General features: G+C 43.8%; 1 protein-coding gene across 1 annotated transcript in view; it reads right to left on the bottom strand.

Moving 5' to 3' along the window:
• Stk39 (serine/threonine kinase 39) overlaps positions 1–8511 on the bottom strand; it is a 266502-nt gene that overhangs the window by 235310 nt on the left and 22681 nt on the right. The window lies entirely within an intron of this gene.

The following is an 8511-nucleotide window of genomic DNA, read 5'->3' as shown; positions in this document are numbered from 1 at the left end:
CACGGGTGGGCAGTGCTACCAACAGAAAATGTTTGGGAAGGAGAGAGGGGTAGCGGTTATACAACATTCAAATGCACTAACTGCTGCTGAGATGCTCTATCTAACGGGGATAATTTTATTGTGAATTTTTGCTTCAGGCAAAAATACGCGTAGAACAACACGTTTTACAAGAGTTTATGCAGACTAAAGGACTTACACAAACACTCAAGTGGCTGGCTCCAGGGAAAGGAATAAGGACAGTACCTCACAAAACTAAATGTCTCCTTGTAAGTCTGAGAAAGGCCTCCACCAGACCCTGTTAACTGGGAGCCATGGACTAACATGGGCTGCTGGAACTCTAGCTGGGGACTGAATATGCTTGGCACTCTCTGCATTCATAATACCCAGCATGTTGAATCAGACAGCCCTGCAGCCCTGAGGAAGTACCACTATTCATATTCTCAACTTCCCTTCCTCGGGATTTTGTACTTGTCCTTATGTGTGTACACACATGAAGATTTCATAATGACCAAAAACCAGTATGTAATCATATACACCAAAATAAAACCTTATGCTAAAAATGGATTTATTATCTGTATATATCCCTCATCACCAAATCTTTCCCAAAAATCACTATCAAATCACACACATACATACATACACACATACACACACACACACACAAACACACACACACTCACCCACTCACACACACTCATACCATTTTTACAATCCTCTAAACGGGAGTTGATATAACTTGACTTTTACCAGAAGGATAAAAAATTTAGCTAGATAAGAGTTCATTGTATCAAGATGGCCCTTCCCTAAGCCCTGTGACCACCTGGCTTGGCTGGCTGGATCAAGTTTAAAGGCCTGGAATTGGTTCAGAGAACCCACACACAGTGCCAGTATTATAAGTCCACGAAACTGGCCTGGAGCTCCCGGCGACTCCAACTACCATGTTAAAAACCCTCCGTTCTCTGTCTTGTTTTCTGGTCTCCAAACACCAACACGTCACCTGCCCAAGTGCAGTGTACCTAGTCGAGCTCTCCAGGATTTCCTCTTCCTCAAAATAAACTAAAAGGCTGCCCTTTTAAATAATTAGTCACGAATGTCAGTTGCCTTGAGGTGACAGAGGAGACAATCCTGACATTTGTGGAGAAAGAGCAGCTGGAAAGAATCACACAAGGAGGTGGAGTCAGGGACCCAGGGAACTGCTCCCTTCCGGCCTAAGCAAAGACTAGCGTTCAGTTTAGAAACCTAAGACAAGCAGACTCTCCATCTACCTCTGGAGGTGGGGGAATCCGCACCCAGGGCTAGAGGAGACCTCTTCTCAGTGCCAAACGCTCTCTGGCACCTCACCTCTAAGGACTGGGCACTTCTACAACACAATTACTTTTTTTTTTTTTTTTTGCATAGCATCCCACCCACATGGAATTCTAATAAGTTTGACAACGAGGATCATTCATCATGGATAAAATCAGCAAAGTGAGGGGGAGGGGGAGACTTTGTATGGAGGGGTAACAGGGGGAATAGGGCTCTGACAGGGACAGGGCTTTCAAGGACTTTCTTCTTCCTGGAGCCAATTTGCTGGTTGGGGAGGAAATGGGAAGGTGACCATATGGGGAAGTAAAGGAAGACCCCTGAGAAGACTGTAGTAAAGACTCAGCCACCCAGAGATGACACAACCTGGACAACGGCAAGAGGAGCTTCCGTCAGCCATCTCAGGGCTGGCTTGGATTTTTATTTTTATATATTTTTTACATATACTTGATTTTGTTTGTGTCCGGATGTTTATTATACTTGTTAAATACTGAGAACAGAAGTCACAAAATATTTTCTGAATTTATAACTTAACTTATTTTGACAGAAACAGACATGTGCCTGAACACCGAAAGCAGTGCTTTCTTGGCTGTCTCAATATTTCCTTGGAATTCCTGCGAGAAATCTCTGGGTCTGGTGGTCCAAAAGAATAGAGCAAACTGCCTTCTTCTTCGGTGAAGTGAGTCATCTAATAAAATGGTGAATCACCACCTCCAAAACAGCGGTGACAAAGCACCTTCAAAAGCATTCATTGTTCTCCCATGTGCTCCTTCGTTCTAAAGGCATACAGATCCAATCAGGCCTCTAAGGGCCAGATCATTTCAGGAACAGCCTGGGACTCTGGTCTCCCGAGAAGGCCAAGGTCACCCCTCAGCCCCACACACTCCCAGGCTTGTTAAGGACCAGCATGCCGCCCTCATTGTACACAGAGGCATTGCCTTGGCCACCAAACCTTTCAAGAAGTCAGCCAAAGCTAGAAGTATCCATCAGCTGGTAATGTCGACCTTTGTACGAGACTCTGGGTTCCAAACACACACAAAGAAAGGGGAAAGGAGGGAGGAAGGGAGAGAGGGGGGGATAGACAAACCAAGATAGATGTCAGCTGAGGTACCTGGGGGAATGGGGCTGGTTAGGTTAAGTTACCTCAGCCCTGGGCCTGCAGCAGCAAGGAAGGAATGCTTGGTCAGGTAAGGCTGCTCCTCCTCATAGGTCTGCCATGCAGCATTTCCACTAAGTAGTAGCTAAAGAATTTGAGCAAGCTCACAGAGCCATATGCTCATGTGTGCCCAGTGCAGCTCTTGTCTTCAAAACTATCTCTTTCTCTCCCAAGACACCAGAGACTGTCTGTCTGAGAGCAGATCCCTGAAAAGCAGTGAGTTCCGCTGCTTGTATCCCACATGGACCGCCTTCCATAGCTGATCCAGCAGCCTCACTTTCCACATGGATGCTCATTACCATAGCCGGGGCTTCATCTTAGGTCAACAAGCCCGAGTCACAGACAGGCTAGTCTCAAGATGCAGGGGAGAGTGTGGATGCTCTATCTTACTATGAATATCTCTACCACTTTCCTAAACAGCAGAGATGCAGATCCAGAAAAATACATTGAAATCACATCAGCTCACATTTCAAAAGCTTCTCAGGAAGAACCAGAACTTATCATCACTTCCTTACTGGCCAAAAACTGTACCTGTGAGTGTATGTGTGCCTGTGTGTGTCAGAACCAGCTGGAGGAACTCAGCTACTTATATCAAGGAAACAACCTTGTTCACATGGTTTAGATAAGACAACTTACCTAGCAGCAAACCCTTTAAACTCTTCTCTTTTAAAATAACAAAAAGGTATATTTTCCATGCATTGTTTGTATCTCTGTATGACGGTGTCAGATGTCCTGGGACTGGAGTAACACATAGTTGTGAGCTACCATGTGGGTGCTGGGAATTGAACCCTGGATCCTGTGGAAGAGCGGCCAGTGCCCTTAACTCCTGAGCCATCTCTCCAGCCCTTACAGTCTCTTTGGTGTAGAGCACAGTTCACTACCTGTGAGTCAAGATCCCTTTGAGGAGGGGTCATATATCAGATATCCTGCATATCAGATTATGGTTCACGACAACAGCAAAACTGCAGTTATAAAGTAGCAACGAAATAATTTTATGGTTGGGTGTCACCACAACATGAGGAACTGTATTAAAGGGTCACAAAGTTAGGAAGGCTGAGAAGCATTTGTGCAGAGGGAACAGCTGCTAATCGCACTGTTGTTAAGAACATGAAAATCCCTGACTCTGCCCACAGGAGCCCTGATACACAGGACCACTGATACTGGAGAAGGATGCCACTGATGCATCCTGCTCAACAAAGCTCCTATGCTGAACCCTCGGTGGTCAGTGCTGCTCCTGTCTACTTGCAGGAGGCTTGGGGGACAGCAGAAGGTACTGTGTCATTAATATGCAGGGACCAGTGGCCTTCTGTGAATGTCTGAATTATAAAGAAACTGGTAGGGAACCACAAAGGTCGAGAAAATTTCCAAAAGCAAAACACTGAGGAATTTCCCTTTCACAGTGGCCACCTGTCTTTCCCAGGGAAGCTGTAGGAAGTCCAATCATAGGAACAGTGGTAGTTACAGAAGCATCACATGTAACAGGCAGAGGACACAGGGACTTGTCCCTCCGCTACCCTGCTTCTCCAAGCAAATGCTCACCCAAAGTGTGGACAAACTCCTGACTCAGGGACACTCTTGACTGTGGACTATGAAGGCTCAGAGTCAAAAAGCAACAGAGTTTCCTATTTTTTCCATAGGCACACAGAAAAAGGGAAACTACAGGGTATGGCCCCCACCAGTCCCCCAAAAGTTAAAAACAAAGCTGTACCAGAAGGCTTAGAACTGAGGAGAGGATTGAAAGCCTGGGTTGAACACAAAGGTCATCAGACAGTCAAAGACAAATGGCTGTCCGAGCCGCCATGCCACAAACCATCACCAAGTGGCCTGGGCCATGTCAAGTCACAGTGGCTGAGCTTTAAAGCTCAGGAAGCAAGCTTATTCTCCAGGAACAAAATAAAGGGGTGGGGGGAGCTGGGAAAGGGAGGCTTTGTACCCAAGTGGTTACAGAGCAGGGAAGCTGGTAACCACCTTTAGAATTATCAAAATCAAAATTTGGAACGGGTATTTGAATCGAATTTTGGAGGATTCATAATTTTGCACCTTGGAATAGGGGGATAAAAACAGAATATGATAGAATTCCAGGGTATGAAGGGGCAACAAAGGTGAGCAGGCAGGAGCCCCCATTTTCTTCTAGTAGTCATAAACAGTAATGTGGAGGAGTTATGGGAGAGTACTTGAAAATGCAGACCGCGGCCTGACCATCAGGGAGATTAAATAAGGCGTAAAGAACAAAAAATTAAAAATAAAAAGTCAAGACGTTCACAGAAAGCCTTGGATTGTCAAATAACCAAACAGGACCTTCTACAACCAATGACTGCCCTTCTCAGAGATTTGCTATTGCAAAGATATCTGAAATGAAAACAAGTACACTACAACATCGGGGATGTTCTTCCTTCCTCCTTTTCCGTTAGTGGACCTTATCTGGTAGAGAAGTGTCCCAATGGTCTCACAGATGGGTGGCAACTCCAGATATGGAGAGAAGTGATACCAGCCCAGTGTCACACTGACAGACAGCCGCTACAAGAAATATCCAAGCAGAATCTTAAATTTTCTCAGTGGTGCTATATGGTATCCAGAGCTCTTTAGAGTCCCAGACATGTCCTTTTATATCCAGAAAGAAGGTAGGGAAGGTATCGTTGGCAGATTTGAAAACTTTCCATATAGATAGCCCCTCACTTAAAATGTTAGCCTTAAGGACTTTTCTATTTTGGTACAGTGCAAAGTTGATATGCACACATTAGAAACTGCAAACTTTTTGTTTTGTTTTTTAACTTTATTCTTTTGTGTATGGGTGTTTTGCCTGCATGTATATCTGTGCAGCAGGTCCACGGGTAATCCAGAAGAGGGCATCAGATCCCTTGAAACTGAGTTACAGATAGATGTGAGCTGCCATGTGGGTGCTGGCAATCAAACCAGGGTCCTATGGAAGGGCAACCAATGCCCTTAACCAATAAGCCATCTCTCCAGCCTCATTTTTTTAAATTGTCTATCTCACCTCTTATCTGCAGCAATATGCAGTGCCTTCTTGCAATGCTGGGCAGTAATGGTGAGCCTGGCTCCCAGCAGGCCATGTGCTCATGAGGGTGGAAAGCAACCCCACACTGAACAGGGTAGCTAAGCCATGATATGTGGTAGACTGAGTGCATCAAGTACATCATGATGTATGAGATTTTCAAGCTGTGAGAGGTTAGACAGGACATATCCCCATCTTGGTCAAAAAGCAATTTTACACGTGACTCTCAATCTATCAGTCAATGTCTTGGAGAGAACGGATAAATTAAGAGCTTTAGGGACACACTCAAAGGTCTCCAGCTCCATCTCCTTTCTGGAGGAAGGGAGTTTTTTTCCTGAAGCTTCTTTACTTCCCTCCTACCAAATCACAGAGCCCTTTGTAGGTGCCTGTCCTTCTGCCCACACTTACACCAATCAGACAGACACTCTTAGCTGTAGAGAGAAGGTCATCCACTCCTGACCTTCTCTCTGAGTGTAATACAGCAAAGCAACCGACTCTAAGAGATACTTGCCCAGCAGCCTCTCTGTAGTCTACAGTTTACAAACCAAAGCCACTGATTAGCAGCAACATTTAAAAGAGCATTGCACCTAAAAAATAAACAAATCTTAACATGAGAAGACAAGATAATCAACCTTAACATGAGAGAACGCACAGAGCACACAGAGGCAATATGGAAGAACAGGGAAAGTTAAGGGCCACAGGGAGAGGATGAAGCCCCCGTCACTTTTGGGTCAATGTTGCCATTCTTGCTGAGTCATAGAACTTAACACAACCCCTAAAGTCAAAACTCCCCACAGATAAAATGTGTGTTTTCCTAAAGACATCCCAAGCAAGACTGGTAAGAGCAACAAATGATTATTTTTCCTTTCGTTTAATTTTTTTTCTTACGGAGCCCAGGGCCTCGCACATGCTATACAAGTGTTAAGCTAAGTAAACACTTACTCAGAGCCAGTGTATTTGGAATCTTCAGTTCCACCATATTAGCATTCCCTTGTCCCTAAATCTGAACGATACACCTCAGAGAAACTACCTAACAATTTCATTTACAAAAGGAAGATATGAAGTTAAATGAAGGTTTCTGTTTGTTTGTTTGTTTGTTTTTAAGGAAAATGAGTAAGATCACACAATCTCAGAAGAGAAAAAAATGAAAAACAAAACATGTTCTGTCTCATATGTGGAATCTAGCCCATATATGTGTATGTAATCAAATGTGTGTGCATCAGGTATAGAGTAACACGAAGCAAAGAGGGAAGGAAAGGACAAACACTGAGGGATGAGGAAGGACTGGACGCAGGGATAGTCATGAGCGATGAAAGACAATGGGAAGCTGGCTGTTTTTCCAATTCTTATCCCGTCATGAACCGCTTGATTTTGATGGTGGCTAAGTGCATAAAATACATGAAAATACTCAAATTCTAAAACGAAAGGGAAAGCCCTCCAGCTTCTGCTCCAAAAGTCGGTACAAGGTCACTGAGTTACACAGACTTGAGTCTGGTTGATTTCAGTATGTGATTTTTTTTATTCATTTTCAAGTTTTAAATAATTAATTTTGATAAGAATTAAAACTTTTAAAGATAAGTAAACCAGCAAATATTTCTGCTTAATTTTTAAGTTTTATTTGAAGCTTCAGCTCTTTTTACGTTTTTTACCGTTCTCAACTATATCCTTTGACATAACTTAGAAAAATAGAGGGCCATCTACATGCAGCCATTATAAAGACCCCTAAGAGGATCTCTCCTGAGAAGCCTATATGTATCTGATGCATACTGTAAAATCCCTCCCTCCTTCTCCACCCCTTCCACTTCTATCGTGCTTTCTAACATCTTAAAGAAAATCCTCACTGCCTTTAGTGAACTCTGGTTCATCCTGAAATTCTTTTCTGCAGCAGATAAGAGCCCAGTTTTACCTGAGTGGGAGTCCCTAAGGATGAAAAGAATTCTTCTCTCTGCAGGCAGAAGTACTGGACAGTGTCTCCCCAACACAGTTGACAACACTGCTGTTTGGGGACTTGGTCCATTGTAAAATAGGCAAATAATCCCTGAATGACAAAATTTAAAGTAAATCTGTGAAGCACATTAGCAGAATCTGTGACCAGTGGCTAGCATAGTACCCATTTAGCATGTGTGAGGTCCTGGGTTCAACACCTAGCATTGGGAGAAAAACAGGAAAATAAAGAAAAATCTAGTCAGTACAAGCAAAAAACTAGGTAAAAGGAACTAACTCCATGTACCTCTCTCACTAACATCAAGGTAAGGAAGGCACCAGGAGATACCAATGGAGTTTCCAACAGTATCAATGAACAAGACAGTAAAAGCTAAGCAATGCTGGGACACTCTGTTGATTTATAGGGTACAAGATCTCCTGGAATGACGAAGAAAACACTCAAAGCAGTAATGGTTAGGAAAGGACTTACAGGGCAACTGTGTGTACATATGGTCCCAGCACTGGGCAGAGACAGGAGGTACTCCAGATAGCAGGTAAGCAAGCAGTCGGGCAGACAGAAGCCTGGATGGTGGGTGGTTGAGTAGGTGGGTGGATGGGTGGATGGATGGATGGATAACAGATAGATAACACAGACAGAAGCAACAGGGACTTGGGAAAAAGAAACTCAAATTCAATCTCACCCTAGTCTATTTTGTTAGACTCTGAGCTTCAGTTCCCTCACTGGCTGGTATGTCTGCTAAGTAGCATGAGGCTTGGGCTGCAGGCACAGCTCAAGGGTAAACATTTGTCTCCCAAGTTCAACGTCCTGGGTTCCATCTGCGAATACACAGTGCTCTTCCCCCAGGCAGATGATGTGTATAGCCAATGACAAATCAAAGGCAAGACGAGCCGTTTCAACTGGACCAAAGCAAAGCCGTCCAATAAACAAACAAATAAATAAATAAAACAAAAACAAACAAAACAAAGGCCAATATTTCTAAGTGAAGATCTAGTTCCCACCAGTTCTGTGCTCTATTTCAAAAAAGAAAAGCTTTTGTTTTAACTTAATATAACTGCACGTGTCACACTGAGGAGATGAAGAGTATACAACACAGAG

This window comes from Grammomys surdaster, unplaced genomic scaffold, assembly GCF_004785775.1.
Source record: "Grammomys surdaster isolate TR1022 unplaced genomic scaffold, NIH_TR_1.0 136, whole genome shotgun sequence".
Lineage (NCBI taxonomy): Eukaryota > Metazoa > Chordata > Mammalia > Rodentia > Muridae > Grammomys > Grammomys surdaster.
Note: the sequence above shows the minus strand (reverse complement) of the source record. Positions and strands in the feature narration are given on the sequence as shown.